Source organism: Phyllobates terribilis, unplaced genomic scaffold (assembly GCF_046119375.1).
Source record: "Phyllobates terribilis strain yellow unplaced genomic scaffold, ASM4611937v1 Scaffold_4__5_contigs__length_816908805, whole genome shotgun sequence".
Lineage (NCBI taxonomy): Eukaryota > Metazoa > Chordata > Amphibia > Anura > Dendrobatidae > Phyllobates > Phyllobates terribilis.
Window position 1 is genome coordinate 816,239,504 of NW_027362764.1, and position 27,687 is coordinate 816,267,190.

Genomic DNA, 27,687 nt, shown 5'->3' on the forward strand with positions numbered 1-27,687 from the left:
TGTATCGTCAAAGTAACCCTCTGCACCCTGACGTCTCACCCTCTCTGCCCCATACATAACCCTCTGCACCCCGAGGTCTCACCCCCTCTGCCCCGTAAATAACCTTCTGCACCCTGACGTTTCACCCCCTCCGTCCCATATATAATCCTCTGCACCCTGATGTCTCACCCCCTCCGCCCCATACATAACCCTCTGCACCCTGATGTTTCACCCCCTCTGCCCCGATATCTCACACCCTCCGCCCCATACATAACCCTCTGCACCCCGTCTCACCCCCTCCACCTCATACATAACCCTCTGCATCCTGACGTCTCACCCCCTCCGCCCCATTCATAACCCTCTGCACCCTGACGTTTCACCCTCTCCACCCCATACATAACCCTCTGCACCCCAACGTCTCACCCCCTCCACCCCATACATAATCCTGTGCACCTTGACGTCTCACCCCCTCTGCCCCATACATAACCCTCTGCACCCTGATGTCTCACCCCCTCAGCCCCGTACATAACCCTCTGCACCCCATCTCTCCCCCTCTGCCCCATACATAACCCTCTGCACCCTGACGTCTCACCCCCTTCGCCCCATACATAACCCTCTGCACCCTGACGTCTCACCCCCTCCGCCCCATACATAACCCTCTGCACCCTGATGTCTCACCCCCTCCGCCCCATACATAACCCTCTGCACCATGACGTCTCACCCCCTCCACCCCATACATAATCCTCTGCACCCTGATGTCTCACCCCCTCTGCCCCATACATAACCCTCTGCACCCCGACATCTCTCCCCCTCCGCCCCATACATAACCCTCTGCACCCTTACGTCTCACCCCCTTCGCCCCATACATAACCCTCTGCACCCTGACGTCTCACCCCCTCCGCCCCATACATAACCCTCTGCACCCTGATGTCTCACCCCCTCCGCCCCATACATAACCCTCTGCACCATGACGTCTCACCCCCTCCGCCCCATACATAACCCTCAGCACCCTGACGTCTCACACCCTCCGCCCCATAAATAACCCTCTGTACCCCAACGTCTCACCCCCTCCGCCCCATACATAACCCTCTGCACCCCGACATCTCACCCCCTCCGCCCCATACATAACCCTCTGCACCCTGACGTCTCACCCCCTCCGCCCCATACATAACCCTCTGCACCCTGATGTTTCACCTTCTACCCCCCCGATATCTCATCCACTCTGCCCCATACATGACCCTCTGCACCACATCTCACCCCCTCCACCTCATACATAACCCTCTGCACCCTGACGTCTCACACCCTCCGCCCCATACATAACCCTCTGCACCCCGTCTCACCCCCTCCGCCCCATACATAACACTCTGCACCTTGACGTCTCACCCTATCCACCCCATACATAACCCTCTGCACCCCGACGTCTCACCCCCTCCGCCCCATACATAATCCTCTGCACCTTGACGTCTCACCCCCTCTGCCCCATACATAACCCGCTGTACCCTGACGTCTCACCCCCTCCGCCCCATACATAAACCTCTGCACCCCGACATCTCTCCCCCTCCGCCCCATACATAACCCTCTGCACCCTGACGTCTCACCCCCTTTGCCCCATACATAACCCTCTGCACCCTGACGTCTCACCCCCTCCGCCCCATACATAACCCTCTGCACCCTGATGTCTCACCCCCTCCGCCCCATACATAACCCTCTGCACCATGACGTCTCACCCCCTCCGCCCCATACATAATCCTCTGCACCCTGATGTCTCACCCCCTCTGCCCCATACATAACCCTCTGCACCCTGATGTTTCACCTCCTCCCCCGATATATCACCCCCTCTGCCCCATACATGACCCTCTGCACCCCGTCTCACCCCCTCCACCTCATACACAACCATCTGCACCCCGTCTCACCCCCTCCGCCCCATACATAACCCTCTGCACCCCGACATCTCACCCCCTCCGCCCCATACATAACCCTCTGCACCCTGACGTCTCACCCCCTCCGCCCCATACATAACCCTCAGCACCCTGACGTCTCACCCCCTCCGCCCCATACATAACCCTCTGCACCCTGATGTTTCACCTTCTACCCCCCCGATATCTCATCCACTCTGCCCCATACATGACCCTCTGCACCACATCTCACCCCCTCCACCTCATACATAACCCTCTGCACCCCGTCTCACCCCCTCCGCCCCATACATAACCCTTTGCACCTTGACGTCTCACCCTCTCCACCCCATACATAACCCTCTGCACCCCGACGTCTCACCCCCTCCGCCCCATACATAATCCTCTGCACCTTGACGTCTCACCCCCTCTGCCCCATACATAACCCTCTGCACCCTGACGTCTCACCCCCTCCGCCCCATACATAAACCTCTGCACCCCGACATCTCACCCCCTCCGCCCCATACATAACCCTCTGCACCCTGACGTCTCACCCCCTCCGCCCCATACATAACCCTCTGCACCTTGACGTCTCACCCCCTCTGCCCCATACATAACCCTCTGCACCCTGACGTCTCACCCCCTCTGCCCCATACATAACCCTCTGCACCATGACGTCTCATCCCCTCCGCCCTATACATAACACTCTGAACCCTGACGTCTCACCCCCTCCGCCCCATACATAATCCTCTGCACCTTGACGTCTCACCCCCTCTGCCCCATACATAACCCTCTGCACCATGACGTCTCATCCCCTCCGCCCTATACATAACACTCTGAACCCTGACGTCTCACCCCCTCCGCCCCATACATAACCCTCTGCACCCTGACGTCTCACCCCCTCCGCCCCATACATAACCCTCTGCACCCTGACGTCTCACCCCCTCCGCCCCATACATAACCCTCTGCACCATGACGTCTCATCCCCTCCGCCCTATACATAACACTCTGAACCCTGACGTCTCATCCCCTCTGCCCCATACATAACCCTCTGCACCCCGACATCTCACCCCCTCCTCCCCATACATAACACTCTGAACCCTGACGTCTCATCCCCTCCTCCCCATACATAACCCTTTGCACCTCAACGTCTCACCCCCTCCGCCCCATGCATAATCCTCTGCACCCTGATGTCTCACCCCCTCCGCCCCATACATAACCCTCTGCACCCTGACGTCTCACCCCCTCCGCCCCATACATAACCCTCAGCACCCTGACGTCTCACCCCCTCCGCCCCATACATAACCCTCTGCACCTTGATGTTTCACCTTCTACCCCCCCGATATCTCATCCACTCTGCCCCATACATGACCCTCTGCACCACATCTCACCCCCTCCACCCCATACATAACCCTCTGCTCCCCGACGTCTCACCCCCTCCGCCCCATACATAATCCTCTGCACCTTGACGTCTCACCCCCTCCGCCCCATACATAACCCTCTGCACCCTGACGTCTCACCCCCTCCGCCCCATACATAACCCTCAGCACCCTGACGTCTCACCCCCTCCGCCCCATACATAACCCTCTGCACCCTGATGTTTCACCTTCTACCCCCCCGATATCTCATCCACTCTGCCCCATACATGACCCTCTGCACCACATCTCACCCCCTCCACCCCATACATAACCCTCTGCTCCCCGACGTCTCACCCCCTCCGCCCCATACATAATCCTCTGCACCTTGACGTCTCACCCCCTCTGCCCCATACATAACCCTCTGCACCCTGACGTCTCACCCCCTCCGCCCCATACATAAACCTCTGCACCCCGACATCTCACCCCCTCCGCCCCATACATAACCCTCTGCACCCTGACGTCTCACCCCCTCCGCCCCATACATAACCCTCTGCACCCTGACGTCTCACCCCCTCCGCCCCATACATAACCCTCTGCACCCTGATGTCTCACCCCCTCAGCCCCATACATAACCTTCTGCACCCTGACATCTCACCCCCTCCGCCCCATACATAACCCTCTGCCCCATGACGTCTCACCCCCTCCGCCCCATACATAACCCTCTGCACCCTGACGTCTCACCCCCTCCGCCCCATACATAACCCTCTGCTCCCCGACGTCTCACCCCCTCCGCCCCATACATAATCCTCTGCACCTTGACGTCTCACCCCCTCTGCCCCATACATAACCCTCTGCACCCTGACGTCTCACCCCCTCCGCCCCATACATAAACCTCTGCACCCCGACATCTCACCCCCTCCGCCCCATACATAACCCTCTGCACCCTGACGTCTCACCCCCTCCGCCCCATACATAACCCTCTGCACCCTGACGTCTCACCCCCTCCGCCCCATACATAACCCTCTGCACCCTGATGTCTCACCCCCTCAGCCCCATACATAACCTTCTGCACCCTGACATCTCACCCCCTCCGCCCCATACATAACCCTCTGCCCCATGACGTCTCACCCCCTCCGCCCCATACATAACCCTCTGCACCCTGACGTCTCACCCCCTTCACCCCATACATAACCCGCTGCACTCTGACGTCTCAACCCCACCGCCCCATACATAACCCTCTGCCCCATGACGTCTCACCCCCTCCGCCCCATACATAACCCTCTGCACCCTGACGTCTCACCCCCTTCACCCCATACATAACCCGCTGCACTCTGACGTCTCACCCCCTCCGCCCCATACATAACCCTCTGCACCATGACGTCTCAACCCCACCGTCCCATAAATAACCCTCTGCCCCATGACGTCTCACCCCCTCCGCCCCATACATAATCCTCTGCACCCTGATGTCTCACCCCCTTCACCCCATACATAACCCTCTGCACTCTGACGTCTCACCCCCTCCGCCCCATACATAACCCTCTGCACCATGACGTCTCAACCCCACCGCCCCATACATAACCTTCTGCATCCTGATGTCTCACCCCCTCTGCCCCATACATAACCCTCTGCACCCTGACGTCTCACCCCCTCCGCCCCATACATAACCCTCTGCACTCTGACGTCTCATCCCCTCCGCCCCAAACATAACCCTCTGCACCCTGACGTCTCACCCCCTCCGCGACGACATCTGATCCCCTGTGCCCCATACATAACCCTCTGCATCCCAACATCTCGTGCCTCCCTGTGCACTGTACATAATACTCTGCTCCCCTCCTGTGCATTTTGGGGTGGGGGTCCCCACTACCTACCTCCCAGGAGGCATCAGTCAGGTCGGGCAGTGAAGTCTCCATCATCTGTAAGCAGAGCCACAGGGAGCGCACCTGGTCCTGCACCTCCGCCCTCCACAGTCGCCACAACTCCCTGCTCTGCTGCCTAAGGAGGAGAGGACAGGTGAGAAGAGGAAGCAGAGACAGGGGCAACCACAGAACAAGACGTCACAGACGCACATACAGTAAATAACCCCCCACCTCCCCCCCCGGGTCACAGACACACATACAGGCGATAACCCCCACCGTCACAAACGCACATACTGACGATACCCCTTCCCCGGGTCACAGAGCGCTACTCAAACAACACAGGCTGAGGGTAAAACAGTGCGGCAATACTTTATTGAACCACAAAGCGGACAATAAACACACAGAACAGTCCCAGCAAATACCCAAGATGGTGAAACATTACACAGTCTCACCCTTCCTTCTCCGCCTGCCTGGGATAGAACAGCTGTGACTTTGGAGACTTCCAGGGGCAACTACCTCAACCAGTGGCTCCCCGCTTCTGGCGGGCCTCCACAGAGAGAAGGTCGCGGCAAGCTTAGGAAGCTAGCAGTCCATTGAGGTAGAAGACCAGGAGACCCGAGGGTCTCAACCTGGCTTCTCCGAGAGTTTCCATGGGGCCAGATAACCGACGGGTCCCAATCTGGCTTCTCCAAATGTCTCCATGAGTTCCAGGCGACTGGTGGGTCCCTCCTGGCAACTCCAAACAACATATCCATTGGGCCAGGCGACTTCCTCATCCCACCCTGGTCTCCACAAAATGTATCCATGTCTCTCTGATGGTCAATGGAGCAGATCCGAATCTTTCGAGTCAGGGCCAGTACCCTTAGGCTAGAATCATATAGAATACAAAGCTGTGTCTCTTTGGGTAATGCCATGCAATCCATCTGCTGTCCTGAAGGAAGTCTCTGATTCTCCTTGTAAAGTCTTTCTGATGCTCCTTGATTCTCTTTCCCAGGTCAAACTCATACAAAATCACATGTCCCTTCTGCTTCTCTGGGCTCAGCTCCCTTAATGGCAGAACTGCTGTCACCCTCCCCCCCAAAGCTAAGTGTGCATTAGAGGAGGTATCTTTCTCAGGTCGACCGCATCACCTAGGTCTACATGTGAGACTCCCTGTGTTGAAGGTTCTGCCGGATCTTCTTCTTTCAACACTTACACAATGGGGCTAGACAATTTTTGAACAATGGTTAGAGGCTCCTGAGATACTAATGAGATCAGTGGAATGCTGGACACTTTATAAGTTAAATTAGTGTACATAAACTGACGAGCAAGCAGAACATTAATAAAACACAGCCAGCAATCTCTAATAAAACACAATCAGGTATTTCTCTTGAATTAACAAATCTAATCGTCTGGATAATTAAGATTTTAAGTTGTATCATCACATTGCTCCCCAAATCCTAATTAGCATGATAGGATCCCAATCATCCTTCTCCACTTATTGGGGACAGTCCATCAGCATGTCTTTAAGCATAGACACGAATGTAAGAGGTCTCACCTTCATGAGAACAAAACTTTTCATCATCCAGTTTCCTCAGAGCATATTTCATGTCTTCCTTGCAAATAAACTCCAAAAGTAATTGGAGAAAACAGACTGGTATCCATTGTGTTCACACATGCCATCCTCTGCATCCTGTGGTTCCTGAATTAAATCCGATGAGTGTCGGTGGCCTGGTATTCAGTACATTGAACCTGGCACAGCTCCTGTAGTTGCTGTTTCTTGCTTCTGCTGTATATCCTCTCCGGTCTTCCTCCCAAGGCCAGGCTGGTGGGGTTAGACATGGTAGCATCCGAAACCCGCTGTGTATGCCTCACCCATGGTCGGCTGGGTCTGTCTACATGCCTCCCTGGTTGTGGAGCTAAAACCAGTCACCTGCAGCTTCCCCAGATCTGCTGGGCTGAGTAGCATCCCACTGATGCCACCAATATGTGAAGACCCGGGGTCTTCTGTGGGAGTAACGCTACTCAGGCAACACAGGGTGAGGGTAAAACAGTGTGGCAATACTTTATTGAACCGGGTCACAGACAATAAACACACAACCAGGTCAAAGACGCACATACAGGCGATAACTCACCCTGGTCGCAGACGCACATACAGGCGATAACCCCACTAGGTCACAGAAGCACGTACAGGTAATTCCCCCCTGAGTCACAGATGCACATGCAGGCAATATTCGCCCTCCCCTCCTCCCGGGTTACAGATGCACATACAAGGGATAACCCCCCACCTTCCCACCTGGTCACAGACGGACATACAGGCGATAACCCCCCACCTTCCCTCCCGGTCACAGACGCACATACAGGCGATAACCCCCCACCTCTCCCCTGATCACAGACGCACATACAGGTAATACCCCTCCCCTGGGTCACAGACACAGGTACAGGTGATTACTCCCTGAGTCAGAGACGCACGTACAGGTGATTACTCCCTGGGTCAGAGACGCACGTACAGGTGATTACTCCCTGGGTCAGAGACGCACGTACAGGTGATTACTCCCTGGGTCACAGACGCACGTACAGGCGATTACTCCCTGGGTCACAGACACACGTACAGGCGATTACTTCCTGGGTCACAGACACACGTACAGGTGATTACTCCCTGGGTCAGAGACGCACGTACAGGAGATAACTCCCTGGGTCACAGACGCACGTACAGGCGATTACTCCCTGGGTCACAGACACACGTACAGGCGATTCTCCCCTGGGTCACAGACACACGTACAGGCGATTACTCCCTGGGTCAGAGACGCACGTACAGGTGATTACTCCCTGGGTCAGAGACGCACGTACAGGAGATTACTCCCAATGTCAGAGACGCACGTACAGGAGATACTCCCTGGGTCACAGACACACGTACAGGCGATTCTCCCCTGGGTCACAGACGCACGTACAGGTGATTACTCCCTGGGTCACAGACACACGTACAGGCGATTACTCCCTGGGTCAGAGACGCACGTACAGGTGATTACTCCCTGGGTCAGAGACGCACGTACAGGAGATTACTCCCAATGTCAGAGACGCACGTACAGGAGATACTCCCTGGGTCACAGACGCACGTACAGGCGATAACCCCCTGGGTCACAGACGCACGTACAGGCGATAACCCCCTGGGTCACAGACACACGTACAGGCGATAACTCCCTGGGTCACAGACACACGTACAGGCGATAACCCCCCAGGACACAGACGCACGTACAGGCGATAACCCCCTGGGTCAGAGACGCACGTACAGGCGATAACTCCCTGGGTCACAGACACACGTACAGGCCATTCTCCCCTGGGTCACAGACACACGTACAGGCGATTCTCCCCTGGGTCACAGACACAGGTACAGGTGATTACTCCCTGGGTCAGAGACGCACGTACAGGTGATTACTCCCTGGGTCAGAGACGCACGTACAGGAGATAACTCCCTGGGTCACAGACGCACGTACAGGCGATTACTCCCTGGGTCACAGACACACGTACATTAGAGGAGGTATCTTTCTCAGGTCGACCGCATCACCTAGGTCTACATGTGAGACTCCCTGTGTTGAAGGTTCTGCCGGATCTTCTTCTTTCAACACTTACACAATGGGGCTAGACAATTTTTGAACAATGGTTAGAGGCTCCTGAGATACTAATGAGATCAGTGGAATGCTGGACACTTTATAAGTTAAATTAGTGTACATAAACTGACGAGCAAGCAGAACATTAATAAAACACAGCCAGCAATCTCTAATAAAACACAATCAGGTATTTCTCTTGAATTAACAAATCTAATCGTCTGGATAATTAAGATTTTAAGTTGTATCATCACATTGCTCCCCAAATCCTAATTAGCATGATAGGATCCCAATCATCCTTCTCCACTTATTGGGGACAGTGTTAGAACCTTGCTGTTAGGTTTTTTTTTCCTTTGCTGGTCACATGACCTTGTTGGCCTATTTAGTCCTGCTCCGCCCTTCTGGCTTTGCTGGACTTCATTGTATATCTACTTTCTAGCTAGCCTGTGCTCTGTGTCTTGCTCTGTTAGTTTGCTTGGTCTACGGACCTCTATGTTCTATATATTTTGTTTGTTCGTCTGTCTGCTACTATTTCTGTTAGGAGGTGTCCCATTTTCCTCCCAGTCCTTAGTACTTGTAGGGATTCCCTCCCCACATCTATAGGTCTTCGTACAGACTAGATTAGGACTTTAGCAGGTCTGATCGCAGGATCAGGTTCCCTGTTACATCGTAGGGATTCAGCTGAGTCTCATAGTAGGGACAGATCTCCTCTCTTTCCTTAGCTTTGGTAGCAGAACATAACAGTAAGTCCAGCCTGCAAATTCTCTAAGGAAAGATTTTTCTGTTCCATCATGGTGTCGGTTCAGGATTTGGCTCATCGCCTGCAGGGACTCTCTCTGGAGGTGGCCGAGCTCCGTCAGCACGTGAGTAACTGTCCTGGAGCACATTTCTTGGAGCCTAAGGTATGTTTGCCGGATTTGTTTTTTGGTGAACACCGAGAATTTTTTTCATTTAAAAATGCTTGCTTATTGTATTTTCGTTTGAGACCCAAGTCCTCTGGGGATGAATCCCAGCGCGTAGGGTTCATAATGTCACTTTTGCGCAAAGAGCCTCAGGAGTGGGCCTTTTCTTTGCAACCTAGTGATTCATGCTTCAGATCAGTGGATAGTTTTTTTTCTGCTTTGGGACTATTATATGATGATCCTGACCGTGTCGCATCAGCTGAGACTGAGTTGAGACGTCTAAAACAAGGATCGGGTAATGTGGAAAAATATTGTACACATTTTCGTCGTTGGTCCACTCAAACAGGGTGGAACGATTCTGCTCTGAAAAGTCTATTTCTTGCTGGGCTCAGTGAAAGGGTTAAAGACCTGCTAATTGCTTATCCTACACCTGAGGATTTGCAACAGGCTATGCAATTAGCTATACGGGTGGATAGAAGACTGCGTGCAAGGGTTAATGAGAGCAAATCCTCTGCTATGTCAGTTTCTGGTTATGAGAATGTGTGTACTAACAGTGGTGAACCGATGGAGATTGGATCGGTGGCACCTCGCTCTCAAGAAAAAGACCGTCGTTTTTCGCAAGGCTTGTGTTTCTATTGCGGAAAATCTGGTCATTTGATTAAAGGCTGTGAGCTTCGTATGAAGAAAGAAAAAAAAATGGTCAGTCATGCCCATACTGCCTGTTTAAATTCCAAGGGTGTATTTTTAGCTGCTTCCACGATTGCTCAGGAAAAATTAATGGAATTTCGGGTGTTTGTTGATTGTGGGTCTACTCTGAATGTAATTGATGGGGGATTCGTGGAAAAACTCAATTTAAAACCTGAACCTTTGTCATCCCCCATTGCTGTGGTTTCTGTGGATGGCTCCCCTTTGAAGAATATTACTCTCAAGGTCAGTGAATTTCCTCTCACTATTAATGGTGTTCACCATGAGAAATTGGATTTGGTAGTTTTGAATAACTTGCCTTCTCCAGTAATATTGGGATTGCCCTGGTTAAAATTTCACAATCCTGTACTGGATTGGTCTACCAGTGAAATTAAATCCTGGAGCCATAAATGTTATGACAAGTGTTGTAACGGGCGTATTGCAGCTTTGGATAGGGGAGAATTGCCTGTTCCTATTCAGGATTTTTGGAGAGTTTTTTCTGAGAAGGAATCGCAGGTTTTGCCTCCCCATAGAGACTATGATTGTTCTATTGAATTTGTCCCTGGAGCGACTCTTCCTAAAAGTCGTTTATTTAACCTTACTATTCCTGAGAGGAAGGCTTTGGAGGAATACATACAGACAAGTTTGGCCGCCGGTCACATTAGGCCCTCTAAGTCTCCTGTGGCGGTTGGATTTTTTTTTGTAAAAAAAAAGGACGGCGGTTTACGTCCTTGTCTGGATTTTCGCGAGATTAACAAAATTACTGTACGCAATCCTTACCCACTGCCATTGATTCCTGATCTGTTTAACCAGTTATTGGGGGCCAAGTGGTTCTCTAAGATTGACCTTAAGGGGGCATACAATCTGTTGCGCATGAAGGAGGGTGATGAATGGAAGACTGCTTTTAACACTCCTGTGGGTCATTTTGAGAATCTGGTGATGCCTTTTGGTCTTACTAATGCTCCTGCATTTTTTCAGAATCTGATTAATGACATCCTTAGACCTTTGATCGGTAAAAATGTGGTTGTGTATTTGGATGACATTTTGATTTATTCGCCGGATCTGGAGTCTCATTGGCGGAGCGTGCGTGAGGTATTACAGTTATTAATGGACAATTCGCTTTTTGCTAAGCTGGAGAAATGTGAGTTCGCTGTACAGAGAATTAGTTTTTTGGGCTACATTATCTCCAGCGAAGGTTTTGAGATGGATCCGGTTAAGGTTCAGGCTGTGCAGGAATGGCCTAGGCCTATTGGTTTGAAATCGATACAGAGGTTTTTGGGTTTCGCCAATTACTACAGAAAATTCATAAAAAATTTTTCTAGTATTGTCAAACCTCTGACCGATCTCACCAGGAAAGGTGCTGATGCGGTTCAGTGGACTTCTGAGGCCATTGAAGCTTTTGTGTATCTCAAGGAGAGGTTCACCTCTGCTCCCATCCTTATGCAGCCTGATGTTACTAGGCCGTTTTTGGTTGAGGTTGATGCTTCCTCTGTGGGGGTTGGCGCAGTATTGTCTCAGGATAACGGGGATGGATTACATCCCTGTGCCTTTTTTTCAAAAAAATTTTCGGAGACTGAATTGAATTACGATATTGGTAATCGGGAATTATTGGCTATTAAACTCGCATTTGAACACTGGCGCCACTTCTTGGAAGGTGCGGAATTTCCCGTTCAGGTTCTTACGGATCATAAAAATCTGATATATCTTGACGCTGCCAAGCGCCTGAATGCCCGTCAGGCTAGGTGGGCACTGTTTTTCTCGCGGTTTAATTTCTCCGTTACTTACATCCCTGGTACTAAGAATGTTAAGGCGGATGCCTTGTCTCGCAGTTTTTCTCCCATAGTCGGTGATGAGAAAGAGGAAAACATTTTACAAGAAGGTGTTGTGATAGCTGCTTTGGACTCCGTTTTGGAAGATGAGATTCTTAAAGCTCAGGAGAATGCCCCATCTAACACTCCTCATGGGAGGTTGTTTGTGCCTGGGACCTTTAGGAGAGATTTGTTTGTTGAGTGTCACGAATCTCGGTTGGCAGGTCATCCCGGAATCTCTGAGACCAAGAGACTGGTGGGTCGCAGTTTTTGGTGGCCTGGATGGCAGAAGGAAGTCATTAAGTGGGTGCGCCAATGTACTATATGTGCTAGATCTAAGTCCTCACATACTCCTGCTGCGGGGTTGCTTTGTCCTTTGGAGGTCCCCAGTGCTCCTTGGACACATTTGGCTATGGACTTTATAACTGACCTTCCCCCCTCTGAGGGTTTTACTGTCATCTGGGTGGTCGTGGACCGTTTTAGCAAGATGTGTCACTTGGTTCCCTTCGTCAAACTGCCCTGCGCTAAAACTCTCGCTAAGGCCTTTGTCAAGGAAATTGTCAGACTTCATGGCGTTCCTACTGACATTGTTTCTGATAGGGGTCCTCAGTTCGTGGCTCGTTTTTGGCGTGCCTTTTGTGAGAGGTTGGGAGTTCATCTGTCGTTCTCGTCCGGATATCATCCTGAATCTAATGGCCAGACAGAAAGGAAAAACCAGGATGTTGAGCAGTTCTTGCGTTGTTTTGTGGCAGACAATCAAGAGGGGTGGTCTGAGTTTCTGCCACTTGCTGAATTTGCTCTGAACAATCATACATCTTCTTCTGCTGGTTGTTCGCCTTTTTTTTGTTGTTCTGGGAGACATCCGTCGTTTGGGTCGTTCTCCAAGTTGGGATCTGCCGTGCCTGAGGAGGAGAATTTTTCCGGTGATTTGGAAAGAGTTTGGACGGATGTGCGTGGTAATCTTCAGGAGGCCAACAGAAAATCTAAAGACTACTTTGATAGGAAACGACAGGAGGTTTTGTTCGCTGTTGGTGACATGGTTTGGTTGTCCTCTAGGAATCTGCGGTTGAGGATTCCTTCTAAGAAATTGGGTCCCAAGTTTGTAGGGCCCTTTAAGGTGCTTCAGGTTGTCAACCAATCTGCTGTTAGGTTGGAGGTTCCTACCTCCTGGAGAATTAATCCGGTATTTCATGTCTCTCTGTTAAAAAAAGCTGTTGTGTCGGATGGTGACGCCTCTGCCTCTGTTCCTCCGGTGGTGGAGGACGGGGAATATGAAATTTCTCGCATCCTTGACTCTAGACGGTATAGAGGTAGTTTGCAGTATCTTGTGGCCTGGAAAGGTTTCGGACCCGAGGATAACTCTTGGGTGAGGTCAGATGATGTTTCCGCGTCCAGACTTATCAGAGCGTTTCACAGGAGATTTCCTGATAAGCCTGGTCCTAGGGGATCCGGAGGATCCTCTTAGAAGGGGGGGTACTGTTAGAACCTTGCTCTTAGTTTTTTTTTCCTTTGCTGGTCACATGACCTTGTTGGCCTATTTAATCCTGCTCCGCCCTTCTGGCTTTGCTGGACTTCATTGTATATCTACTTTCTAGCTAGCCTGTGCTCTGTATCTAACTCTGTTAGTTTGCTTGGTCTACGGACCTCTATGTTCTATCTATTTTGTTTGTTCGTCTGTCTGCTACTATTTCTGTTAGGAGGTGTCCCATATTCCTCCCAGTCCTTAGTACTTGTAGGGATTCCCTCCCCACATCTATAGGTCTTCGTACAGACTAGCTTAGGACTTTAGCAGGTCTGATCGCAGGATCAGGTTCCCTGTTACATCGTAGGGATTCAGCTGAGTCTCATAGTAGGGACAGATCTCCTCTCTTTCCTTAGCTTTGGTAGCAGAACATAACAGACAGTCCATCAGCATGTCTTTAAGCATAGACACGAATGTAAGAGGTCTCACCTTCATGAGAACAAAACTTTTCATCATCCAGTTTCCTCAGAGCATATTTCATGTCTTCCTTGCAAATAAACTCCAAAAGTAATTGGAGAAAACAGACTGGTATCCATTGTGTTCACACATGCCATCCTCTGCATCCTGTGGTTCCTGAATTAAATCCGATGAGTGTCGGTGGCCTGGTATTCAGTACATTGAACCTGGCACAGCTCCTGTAGTTGCTGTTTCTTGCTTCTGCTGTATATCCTCTCCGGTCTTCCTCCCAAGGCCAGGCTGGTGGGGTTAGACATGGTAGCATCCGAAACCCGCTGTGTATGCCTCACCCATGGTCGGCTGGGTCTGTCTACATGCCTCCCTGGTTGTGGAGCTAAAACCAGTCACCTGCAGCTTCCCCAGATCTGCTGGGCTGAGTAGCATCCCACTGATGCCACCAATATGTGAAGACCCGGGGTCTTCTGTGGGAGTAACGCTACTCAGGCAACACAGGGTGAGGGTAAAACAGTGTGGCAATACTTTATTGAACCGGGTCACAGACAATAAACACACAACCAGGTCAAAGACGCACATACAGGCGATAACTCACCCTGGTCGCAGACGCACATACAGGCGATAACCCCACTAGGTCACAGAAGCACGTACAGGTAATTCCCCCCTGAGTCACAGATGCACATGCAGGCAATATTCGCCCTCCCCTCCTCCCGGGTTACAGATGCACATACAAGCGATAACCCCCCACCTTCCCACCTGGTCACAGACGGACATACAGGCGATAACCCCCCACCTTCCCTCCCGGTCACAGACGCACATACAGGCGATAACCCCCCACCTCTCCCCTGATCACAGACGCACATACAGGTAATACCCCTCCCCTGGGTCACAGACACAGGTACAGGTGATTACTCCCTGAGTCAGAGACGCACGTACAGGTGATTACTCCCTGGGTCAGAGACGCACGTACAGGAGATAACTCCCTGGGTCACAGACGCACGTACAGGCGATTACTCCCTGGGTCACAGACACACGTACAGGCGATTCTCCCCTGGGTCACAGACACACGTACAGGCGATTACTCCCTGGGTCAGAGACGCACGTACAGGTGATTACTCCCTGGGTCAGAGACGCACGTACAGGTGATTACTCCCTGGGTCAGAGACGCACGTACAGGAGATTACTCCCAATGTCAGAGACGCACGTACAGGAGATACTCCCTGGGTCACAGACGCACGTACAGGCGATAACCCCCTGGGTCACAGACGCACGTACAGGCGATAACCCCCTGGGTCACAGACACACGTACAGGCGATAACTCCCTGGGTCACAGACACACGTACAGGCGATAACCCCCCAGGACACAGACGCACGTACAGGCGATAACCCCCTGGGTCAGAGACGCACGTACAGGCGATAACTCCCTGGGTCACAGACACACGTACAGGCCATTCTCCCCTGGGTCACAGACACACGTACAGGCGATTCTCCCCTGGGTCACAGACACAGGTACAGGTGATTACTCCCTGGGTCAGAGACGCACGTACAGGTGATTACTCCCTGGGTCAGAGACGCACGTACAGGAGATAACTCCCTGGGTCACAGACGCACGTACAGGCGATTACTCCCTGGGTCACAGACACACGTACAGGCGATTCTCCCCTGGGTCACAGACACACGTACAGGCGATTACTCCCTGGGTCAGAGACGCACGTACAGGTGATTACTCCCTGGGTCAGAGACGCACGTACAGGAGATTACTCCCTGGGTCAGAGACGCACGTACAGGAGATACTCCCTGGGTCACAGACGCACGTACAGGCGATAACCCCCTGGGTCACAGACGCACGTACAGGCGATAACCCCCTGGGTCACAGACACACGTACAGGCGATAACTCCCTGGGTCACAGACACACGTACAGGCGATAACCCCCCAGGACACAGACGCACGTACAGGCGATAACCCCCTGGGTCAGAGACGCACGTACAGGCGATAACTCCCTGGGTCACAGACACACGTACAGGCCATTCTCCCCTGGGTCACAGACACACATACAGGCGATTCTCCCCTGGGTCACAGACACACGTACAGGTGATTACTCCCTGGGTCAGAGACGCACGTACAGGTGATTACTCCCTGGGTCAGAGACGCACGTACAGGTGATTACTCCCTGGGTCAGAGACGCACGTACAGGTGATTACTCCCTGGGTCACAGACGCACGTACAGGCGATTCTCCCCTGGGTCACAGACACATGTACAGGTGATTGCTCCATGGGTCAGAGACGCACGTACAGGTGATTACTCCCTGGGTCAGAGACGCATGTACAGGTGATTACTCCCTGGGTCAGAGACGCACGTACAGGCGATTCTCCCCTGGGTCACAGACGCACGTACAGGCGATAACCCCCTGGGTCACAGACTCACGTACTGGCGATTCTCCCCTGGGTCACAGACGCACATACAGGCGATAACCCCCTGGGTCACAGACTCACGTACTGGTGATTACTCCCTGGGTCACAGACACACGTACAGGTGATTACTCCCTGGGTCACAGACACACGTACAGGCGATAACCCCCTGGGTCACAGACTCACGTACAGGCGATTACTCCCTGGGTCACAGACACACGTACAGGCGATTCTCCCCTGGGTCACAGACACACGTACAGGCGATAACCCCCTGGGTCACAGATGCACGTACAGGTGATTACTCCCTGGGTCACACACGCACGTACAGGTGATTACTCCCTGGGACAGAGACGCACGTACAGGCGATAACCCCCTGGGTCACAGACACACGTACAGGCGATTCTCCCCTTGGTCACAGACACACGTACAGGCGATTCTCCCCTGGGTCACAGACACACGTACAGGTGATTACTCCCTGGGTCACAGACACACGTACAGGCGATTACTCCCTGGGTCAGAGACGCACGTACAGGTGATAACTCCCTGGGTCACAGACACACGTACAGGTGATAACTCCCTGGGTCACAGACACACGTACAGGTGATAACTCCCTGGGTCACAGACACACATACAGGTGATAACCCCCCGGGTCACAGACGCACGTACAGGCGATTCTCCCCTGGGTCACAGACACACGTACAGGCGATAACCCCCTGGGTCACAGACACACGTACAGGCGATTACTCCCTGGGTCAGAGACGCACGTACAGGCGATTACTCCCTGGGTCAGAGACGCACGTACAGGCGATTACTCCCTGGGTCACAGGCACACGTACAGGCGATTACTCCCTGGGTCAGAGACGCACGTACAGGCGATAACCCCCTGGGTCACAGACACACGTACAGGCGATTACTCCCTGGGTCAGAGACGCACGTACAGGCGATTACTCCCTGGGTCAGAGACGCACGTACAGGCGATAACCCCCTGGGTCACAGACACACGTACAGGCGATTCTCCCCTGGGTCACAGACACACGTACAGGCGATAACCCCCTGGGTCACAGACACACGTACAGGTGATAACTCCCTGGGTCACAGACACAAGTACAGGCGATTACTCCCTGGGTCAGAGACGCACGTACAAGCGATTACTCCCTGGGTCAGAGACACACGTACAGGTGATTACTCCCTGGGTCACAGACGCACGTACAGGCGATTACGCCCTGGGTCACAGACACACGTACAGGCGATTACGCCCTGGGTCACAGACACACGTACAGGCGATTACTCCCTGGGTCACAGACACACGTACAGGCGATTACTCCCTGGGTCACTGACGCACGTACAGGCGATTATGCCCTGGGTCACAGACACACGTACAGGCGATTACTCCCTGGGTCACAGACACACGTACAGGCGATTACTCCCTGGGTCACAGACGCACGTACAGGCGATTATGCCCTGGGTCACAGACACACGTACAGGCGATTACTCCCTGGGTCACAGACACACGTACAGGCGATTACTCCCTGGGTCACAGACACACGTACAGGCGATTACTTCCTGGGTCACAGACACACGTACAGGCGATTACTTCCTGGGTCACAGACACACGTACAGGCGATTACTCCCTGAGTCACAGACGCACGTACAGGCGATTACTCCCTGGGTCACAGACGCACGTACAGGTGATTCTCCCCTGGGTCACAGACGCACGTACAGGCGATTACTCCCTGGGTCACAGACGCACGTACAGGCGATTACTCCCTGGGTCACAGACGCACGTACAGGCGATTCTCCCCTGGGTCACAGACGCACGTACAGGCGATTCTCCCCTGGATCACAGATGCACGTATACACTACATTATAGATCATATCTACACCACATGTTGATATCATACATTGTATATTACATTGTATGTTACACTGTTCAGCATTTGTGAGCACTTCATATCAAGTCTTCATATTTGCGCACTGTATAGTAATGGTCTTGTACTGTGTGGCAGTATTATGTGATGCTGCTCGGCGGTACAGAGACATGATAACACAGCGGAGCTGGAGCAGTGACTGCACCTGGTCCTGACAAATGCCGCCGCAGAAACGCATTAAATTTGCATCGTGGGCACACAGCCTAAATCATTCAGATTTTGAGGCTGTCGCCTGGCACCTCGGAGCTTCAACTCCTTCCATAAGTTTCCTATGGGATGAAGGTCTGGAGTCTGGCTAGGCCACTCCATGACCTTACTGTGCTTCTTTTTGAGCCGCGCTCCTTTGTTGCCTTGGCTGTATGTTTTGGGTCATTGTCTTGCTGGAAGACCCAGCCACAACCCATCTTCAATGCTCTTACTGAAGGAAGGAGGTTGTCACTCAGGATTTTACGGTACGTGGCTCCATCCATTCTCCCATTGATGCGGTGAAATAGTCCTGGGCCCTTAGCAGAGAAATACCCCCAAAACATAATGTTTCCACCTCCATGCTTGACAGTGGGGATGGTGTTCTTTGGGTCATAGGCAGCATTTCTCTTCCTCCAAACATGGCAAGTTGAGTTAATGCCAAAGAGCTCAATTTTTGTCTCATGTGACCACAGCACCTTCTCCCAATAGCTCACAGAATCATACAGGTGTTCATTGGCAAACTTCAGACGGGCCTGCACATGAGCCTTCTTGAGCAGGGGGACCTTGCGGGCACCAGGGCTGTGGAGTCGGTAAGCCAAACCTCCAACTCCGACTCCCTCATACACGGCTCATGTGCACAGATTCATCTCAGTAAAGTCCAGACCCTGAGATCAGGAATAGGACGGACATTTATAGGACATTTCAGAACTTTCCCAAATTCTTATGGAAAAATATTCCCCACAAGCTGCATTGAACGACTGCACCCAATTTATTACATATTTTAGGAGTCGGTCCATTTTGAACTGACTCCACAGCCCTGGCAGGCACTGCAGGATTATAAACCTTTAAGGTGTAATGTGTTACCAATGGTTTTCTTGGTGACTGTGGTCCCAGCTGCCTGGAGATTATTAACAAGTTCCCCCCGTGTAGTTTTAGGCTGATCTCTCACCTTCCTCATGATCAAGGATACCCCACGAGGTGAGATTTTGCATGGTGCCCCAGATCGATGTCGATTGACAGTCATTTTGTATTTCTTCCATTTTCTTCCTATTGCACCAACAGTTGTCTCCTTCCCCCCCAGCGTCTTACTTATGGTTTTGTCGCCCATTCCAGCTTTGTGCAGGTCTAGGATCTTGTCCCTGACTAGAAAGCTCTTTGGTCTTGCCCATGTTGTAGAGGTCAGAGTCTGACTGATTAATTGAGTCTGTGGACAGGAGTCTTTTATACAGGTGACTATGTAAGACAGCTGTCTAATGCAGGTAACGAGCTGATTAGGAGCGTCTAACTGGTCTGTAGGAGCCAGAACTCATAATGGTTTGTAGGGGATCAAATACTTATTTCTCACTGCAAAATGCAAATAAATGTATCTAATTTATACAATGTGATTTTCTTGATTTTTTTTGGATATTCTATCTTTCAATGTTACAATTAACTGACCCTTAAAATTATAGACTGTTCATGTCTGTGTCAGTTGACAAACTTACAAAAACAGCAAGGGATCAAATACTTATTTCCTTCACTGTATTTGGAAGTCGCCTTGCTACACTCATCAGGAGAGCTTTATACTAGAACATTGAAGGAAGGGAAGCAAAAGGCCAGAAAAAGCCATACAGCTGACAAATACTATTGAGATCTCTGCTACTGGAAGTGGAAAGGAAGAACAAAGACAAAAAAATCTGGGAGGAAATAAAAATATGGGAGGAAGAGAAACCAATCACAAACTAAAATGTTTTTATACAAATGCACAAAGCATGGGCAACAAACAAGGAGAATTGGAACTACTAATGCAGGAAAAGGAATATGATGTCATTGGAATCACTGAAACTTGGTGGGACGATACACATGATTGGAATAAAAGGCTAAAAGGCTACAACTTATCTGCAAGAAACAGACTTGATAAACGAGGAGGAGGTGTTGCATTGTATGTTAGAAAAGCGTATATCTGCACAGAGATTGAAGCTTCAGAGACTGGGAGTTCTGTGGGAACTGTCTGGGTAAGAATACAAGGAGAGAACAACGGAAAGGACACCATTGTAGGCGATTACTACAGGCCACCTGGGCAAGATAAGGATATGGATGAACTCTTTATGCATCAGATGGCCAAGTTCTCCAAAAAATATGACGTAGTGGTCATGGGAGATTTCCACTATCCAGACATTTGTTGGGAATCTCTCTCAGGCAATAGTAACAGGTCCAGCAAATTCTTATCCTCTCATGCTGACAACTTTATCTTCCAAAAGGTAGGGGAGAACAAGGGGATCTGCTACCTTAGATCTAATCCTCATAAACTGAGGAAATGGCTGAGGAGGTAAGGGTGGCTGGGACCCGAGGAGGTAAGGGTGGCTGGGACCCGAGGAGGTAAGGGTGGCTGGGACCCGAGGAGGTAAGGGTGGCTGGGACCCGAGGAGGTAAGGGTGGCTGGGACCCGAGGAGGTAAGAGTGACTGGGACCCGAGGAGGTAAGGGTGGCTGGGACCCAAGGAGGTAAGGGTGGCTGGGACCCGAGGAGGTAAGGGTGGGTGGGACCCGAGGAGGTAAGGGTGGCTGGGACCCGAGGAGGTAAGGGTGGCTGGGACCCGAGGAGGTAAGAGTGACTGGGACCCGAGGAGGTAAGGGTGGCTGGGACCCAAGGAGGTAAGGGTGGCTGGGACCCGAGGAGGTAAGGGTGGGTGGGACCCGAGGAGGTAAGGGTGGCTGGGACCCGAGGAGGTAAGGGTGGCTGCGATCATCCTATCATTGAATTCTGGATAACTAGAGGAGGAACACCAGTGAAGAGTCAGACTACAAGGTTGGACTTCAGAAATGCAGATTTTAAGGGACTCAGAACAAGGATAGGAGGGATCCAATGGCTGGATGTCCTTAAGGACAAAAATGTCCAGGAAGGATGGGAAATTTTTAAAAATGAGATTCTCAAAGCACAATCGTTAACTAACCCGAAAAGTAGGAAGAATGGGAAGCATTTCAGGAAACCAGGATGGATAAACACAGAACTTAAACACATGCTAAAAAGAAAGAAAGAAATGTTTATCAAATGGAAAGAGGGAGGCATATCTAAAGAAGATTATAATGCTGTCTGCAGAACCTGAAGGGCACGTATCAAGTTAGCTAAAGCTGAGAATGAATTAAGGCTTGCAAGAGATGTCAAAAGCAATAAAAAAGGATTTTGAGGGTTTGTCAAAAGTAAAAGAAAAGTCAAAGATTCTGTAAGATTTTTACAGGATGAAAATTGTAAAGTGGTAAAGAATGATGCTGAGAACTTTTAAATTCCTATTTTGCATCTGTTTCCTCTCAGAAAGTAAATGTAACATCAACTGATCTTCACTGTCCTATTAAAGGAATAGAAGAATCCACACGATCTATAAACAGAGAGATAGTGAGGAAATATTTAGCTAACATAAATGAATTCAAGTCTCCAGGTCCAGATGAATTACATCCCAGGGTACTGAAGGAGATGGCAGAGGAAATTATTGAACCACCATTTTCAGCTCTGCCATAATGATATGCATGTGCTCTCATTGTGTATTCATGTATCCCTATCTGTGCCTTGTGACAGATCACTGTGCTTTCAGTAACCTGCCTACTGTTTTAAATGTTGCCTGTGTAATTTCTGTTCAAAATTGAAAATTTACATCCCCAATATGGCCGCTGCGGCCCATGCCTGCGCAGTAGCAGGTTGGTTGCTGAGAGATGATACTGCGCACGCGCGGGCGCCATTTTCCTTCAGGAAAAAGAATTTGGGTGCAGCAATATGGCGCCGCGTATGCGCAGTAGCATCTTGAAAAAGAAATTAAGAAACTGGAGCAAGTTCAGAGAAGAGCGACCAGAATGGTGACTGGTCTGCAAACCATGTCCTATGAGGAACGGTTACAGGATCTGGGAATGTTTAGCTGCAAAAGAGAAGACTGAGAGGAGACTTAATAGCTGTCTACAAATATCTCAAGGGCTGTCACATTGTAGAAGGATCATCTTTATTCTCAATTACACAAAGACTAGAAGCAATGGGATGAAACTGAACGGGAGGAGACACAGATTAGATATTAGAAGACACTTTCTGACAGTGAAGTGGTCAATGAGTGGAACAGGCGGCCACGAGAGGTGGTGAGTTCCCCTTCACTGGACGTCTTCAGAGGCCGGACAGACATCTGTCTGAGATGGTTTAGTGACTCCTGCATGGAGCCGGGGGGTGGACACTAGGACCCTGGAGGTCCCTCCAACGAGAACATATTATGATTCTAGGTGCGGTCACTTCTCTAGCTCCGCTGTGTTATCATGTCTCTGTAACAATTCTCTTGCTGTTGACTGTGAGAAGCTGCCCACTTACTAAAGACTGAGGCTTTTCCATCATGGAGCTCCGTGCCCGTCGATATTATTATTGTGTTTTATTACAGATTTGCTTGCTCTGTTTTATTAATGTTCTGCTTGCTCGTCAGTTTATGTACACTAATTTTACTTGTAAAGTGTCCAGCATTCCAGTAATCTCATCAGTATCTCAGGAGCCTTAAGACATTGTTCAAACACTGACTAGGCTCATTGTGTGAGTGTTGAAAGAAGATCCAGCGGAGCCGTCACCACAGGGTTTCACATGCAGACCCAGGTGATGGGTTCAACCTGAGAAAATACCTCCACTAATGCACACTTAGCTTTGGGAAGGAGGATGAGAGCAGTTCTGCCCATTCAGGGGGCTGATCCCAGTGAAGTAGAAAAGAAGCCACATGTTTAGTGGGGAGTTGGTGGAATGACATTGAAGGAATAGGATCGAGACTGAGCACCTGGAAGGATGGATGGATGCATGGCATATGGAGTGTTGGAGATCAGTTACTGACTGGACTGGATAAACATGCTACAGTTGTGGGATCTGTCGTTTGGATTTAGACTTTCTTAAAGGATTGCTGCTACTGTATACCTGTGCTTCTATTGTTTTACTTGTCATCTGGAGGATCGGGGACTGTGACTACAGACTATACTGGCACAAAGGCAGTGGAACTACCGTCCCAGGAAGGGGATCTTGTAGATTGAGACTATTGTATTTTGGACATTTAACTGGAATTTCTGTATTACCATTGAAATGAGGAATAAAATATTGTTGCATCATTAACCTGCCTAGGTGATTACTTACAACCCACAATCTCAGATCTTTACATTGACCATAGGTCGGCACCAGGTGCAGTCTCTGCTCCAGCTCCGCTGTGTTATCACGTCTCTGTGACATTTCTCCCGTCATTGACCATTGGTCGGGACCAGGTGCGGTCACTGCTCCAGCTCCGCTGTGTTATCACGTCTCTGTGACATTTCTCCTGTCATTGACCATTGGTCGGGACCAGGTGCGGTCACTGCTCCAGCTCCGCTGTGTTATCACGTCTCTGTGAAATTTCTCCTGTCATTGACCATTGCTCGGGACCAGGTGCGGTCACTGCTCCAGCTCCGCTGTGTTATCACGTCTCTGTGACATTTCTCCTGTCATTGACCATTGGTCGGGACCAGGTGCGGTCACTGCTCCAGCTCCGTTGTGCTATCACGTCTCTGTGACATTTCTCCTGTCGTTGACCATCGGTCAGGACCAGGTGTGGTCACTGCTCCAGCTCTACTCTGTTATCATGTCTTTGTGACGTTTTTCTTGTCGTTGACCATCGGTCGGCACCAGGTGCGGTCACTGCTCCAATTCCACAGTATTATCACGTCTCTGTGACATTTCTCCTGTCATTGACCATTGGTCGGCACCAGGTGCGGTCACTGCTCCAGCTCAGCTGTGTTATCATGTCTCTGTGACATTTCTCCTGTCATTGACCATCGGTCGGCACCAGGTGCGGTCACTGCTCCAGCTCCGCTATGTTATCACGTCTCTGTGACATTTCTCCTGTCATTGACCATCGGTCAGGACCAGGTGCGGTCACTGCTCCAGCTCCGCTGTGTTATCACGTCTCTGTGACATTTCTCCTGTCATTGACCATTGGTCGGGACCAGGTGCGGTCACTGCTCCAGCTCCGCTGTGTTATCACGTCTCTGTGACATTTCTCCTGTCGTTGACCATTGGTCGGCACCAGGTGCGATCACTGCTCCAGCTCCGCTGTGTTATCACGTCTCTGTGACATTTCTCCTGTCGTTGACCATTGGTCAGCACCAGGTGCGGTCACTGCTCTAGCTCCGCTGTGTTATCACGTCTCTGTGACGATTCTCCTGTCGTTGACCATTGGTCGGCACCAGGTGCGGTCACTGCTCCAGCTCCGCTGTGTTATCACATCTCTGTGACGTTTCTCCTGTCGTTGACCATCGGTCAGGACCAGGTGCGGTCACTGCTCCAGCTCCGCTATGTTATCACGTCTCTGTGACATTTCTCCTGTCATTGACCATCGGTCAGGACCAGGTGCGGTCACTGCTCCAGCTCCGCTGTGTTATCACGTCTCTGTGACATTTCTCCTGTCATTGACCATTGGTCGGGACCAGGTGCGGTCACTGCTCCAGCTCCGCTGTGTTATCACGTCTCTGTGACATTTCTCCTGTCGTTGACCAATGGTCGGCACCAGGTGCGGTCACTGCTCCAGCTCCGCTGTGTTATCACGTCTCTGTGACGTTTCTCCTGTCGTTGACCATCGGTCAGGACCAGGTGCGGTCACTGCTCCAGCTCCGCTGTGTTATCACGTCTCTGTGACATTTCTCCTGTCGTTGGCCATCGGTCGGCACCAGGTGCGGTCACTGCTCCAGCTCAGCTGTGTTATCACGTCTCTGTGACATTTCTCCTGTCGTTGACTATTGGTCGGGACCAGGTGCGGTCACTGCTCCAGCTCAGCTGTGTTATCACGTCTCTGTGACATTTCTCCTGTCGTTTACCATTGGTCGGGACCAGGTGCGGTCACTGCTCCAGCTCCGCTGTGTTATCATGTGTCTGTGACATTTCTCCTGTCATTGACCATCGGTCAGCACCAGGTGCGGTCACTGCTCCAGCTCAGCTGTGTTATCACGTCTCTGTGACATTTCTCCTGTCATTTACCATTGGTCGGGACCAGGTGCGGTCACTGCTCCAGCTCCGCTGTGTTATCACGTCTCTGTGACATTTCTCCTGTCGTTGACCATTGCTCGGCACCAGGTGTGGTCACTGCTCCAGCTCAGCTGTGTTATCACGTCTCTGTGACATTTCTCCTGTCGTTGACCATCGGTCGGGACCAGGTGCGGTCACTGCTCCAGCTCAGCTGTGTTATCACGTCTCTGTGACATTTCTCCTGTCGTTGACCATCGGTCGGCACCAGGTGCGGTCACTGCTGCAGCTCAGCTGTGTTATCACGTCTCTGTGACATTTCTCCTGTTGTTGACCATTGGTCGGGACCAGGTGCGGTCACTGCTCCAGCTCAGCTGTGTTATCACGTCTCTGTGACATTTCTCCTGTCGTTTACCATTGGTCGGGACCAGGTGCGGTCACTGCTCCAGCTCCGCTGTGTTATCATGTGTCTGTGACATTTCTCCTGTCATTGACCATCGGTCAGCACCAGGTGCGGTCACTGCTCCAGCTCCGCTGTGTTATCACGTCTCTGTGACATTTCTCCTGTCATTTACCATTGGTCGGGACCAGGTGCGGTCACTGCTCCAGCTCCGCTGTGTTATCACGTCTCTGTGACATTTCTCCTGTCGTTGACCATTGCTCGGCACCAGGTGTGGTCACTGCTCCAGCTCAGCTGTGTTATCACATCTCTGTGACATTTCTCCTGTCGTTTACCATCGGTCGGGACCAGGTGCGGTCACTGCTCCAGCTCCGCTGTGTTATCACGTCTCTGTGACATTTCTCCTGTCGTTGACCATCGGTCGGGACCAGGTGCGGTCACTGCTCCAGCTCCGCTGTGTTATCACGTCTCTGTGACATTTCTCCTGTCGTTGACCATCGGTCGGGACCAGGTGCGGTCACTGCTCCAGCTCAGCTGTGTTATCACGTCTCTGTGACATTTCTCCTGTCGTTGACCATTGGTGGGCACCAGGTGCGGTCACTGCTCCAGCTCCGCTGTGTTATCACGTCTCTGTGACATTTCTCCTGTCATTGACCATTGGTCAGGACCAGGTGCGGTCCCTGCTCCAGCTCAGCTGTGTTATCACGTCTCTGTGACATTTCTCCTGTCGTTGACCATTGCTCGGCACCAGGTGTGGTCACTGCTCCAGCTCAGCTGTGTTATCACGTCTCTGTGACATTTCTCCTGTCGTTTACCATCGGTCGGGACCAGGTGCGGTCACTGCTCCAGCTCCGCTGTGTTATCACGTCTCTGTGACATTTCTCCTGTCGTTGACCATTGCTCGGCACCAGGTGTGGTCACTGCTCCAGCTCAGCTGTGTTATCACATCTCTGTGACATTTCTCCTGTCGTTTACCATCGGTCGGGACCAGGTGCGGTCACTGCTCCAGCTCCGCTGTGTTATCACGTCTCTGTGACATTTCTCCTGTCGTTGACCATCGGTCGGGACCAGGTGCGGTCACTGCTCCAGCTCCGCTGTGTTATCACGTCTCTGTGACATTTCTCCTGTCGTTGACCATCGGTCGGGACCAGGTGCGGTCACTGCTCCAGCTCAGCTGTGTTATCACGTCTCTGTGACATTTCTCCTGTCGTTGACCATTGGTGGGCACCAGGTGCGGTCACTGCTCCAGCTCCGCTGTGTTATCACGTCTCTGTGACATTTCTCCTGTCATTGACCATTGGTCAGGACCAGGTGCGGTCCCTGCTCCAGCTCAGCTGTGTTATCACGTCTCTGTGACATTTCTCCTGTCGTTGACCATTGCTCGGCACCAGGTGTGGTCACTGCTCCAGCTCAGCTGTGTTATCACGTCTCTGTGACATTTCTCCTGTCGTTTACCATCGGTCGGGACCAGGTGCGGTCACTGCTCCAGCTCCGCTGTGTTATCACGTCTCTGTGACATTTCTCCTGTCGTTGACCATCGGTCGGGACCAGGTGCGGTCACTGCTCCAGCTCCGCTGTGTTATCACGTCTCTGTGACATTTCTCCTGTCGTTGACCATCGGTCGGGACCAGGTGCGGTCACTGCTCCAGCTCCAGTATTATCACCTCTCTGTGACATTTCTCCTGTCGTTGACCATTGGTCAGGACCAGGTGCGGTCACTGCTCCGGCTCAGCTGTGTTATCACGTCTCTGTGACATTTCTCCTGTCGTTGACCATTGGTGGGCACCAGGTGCGGTCA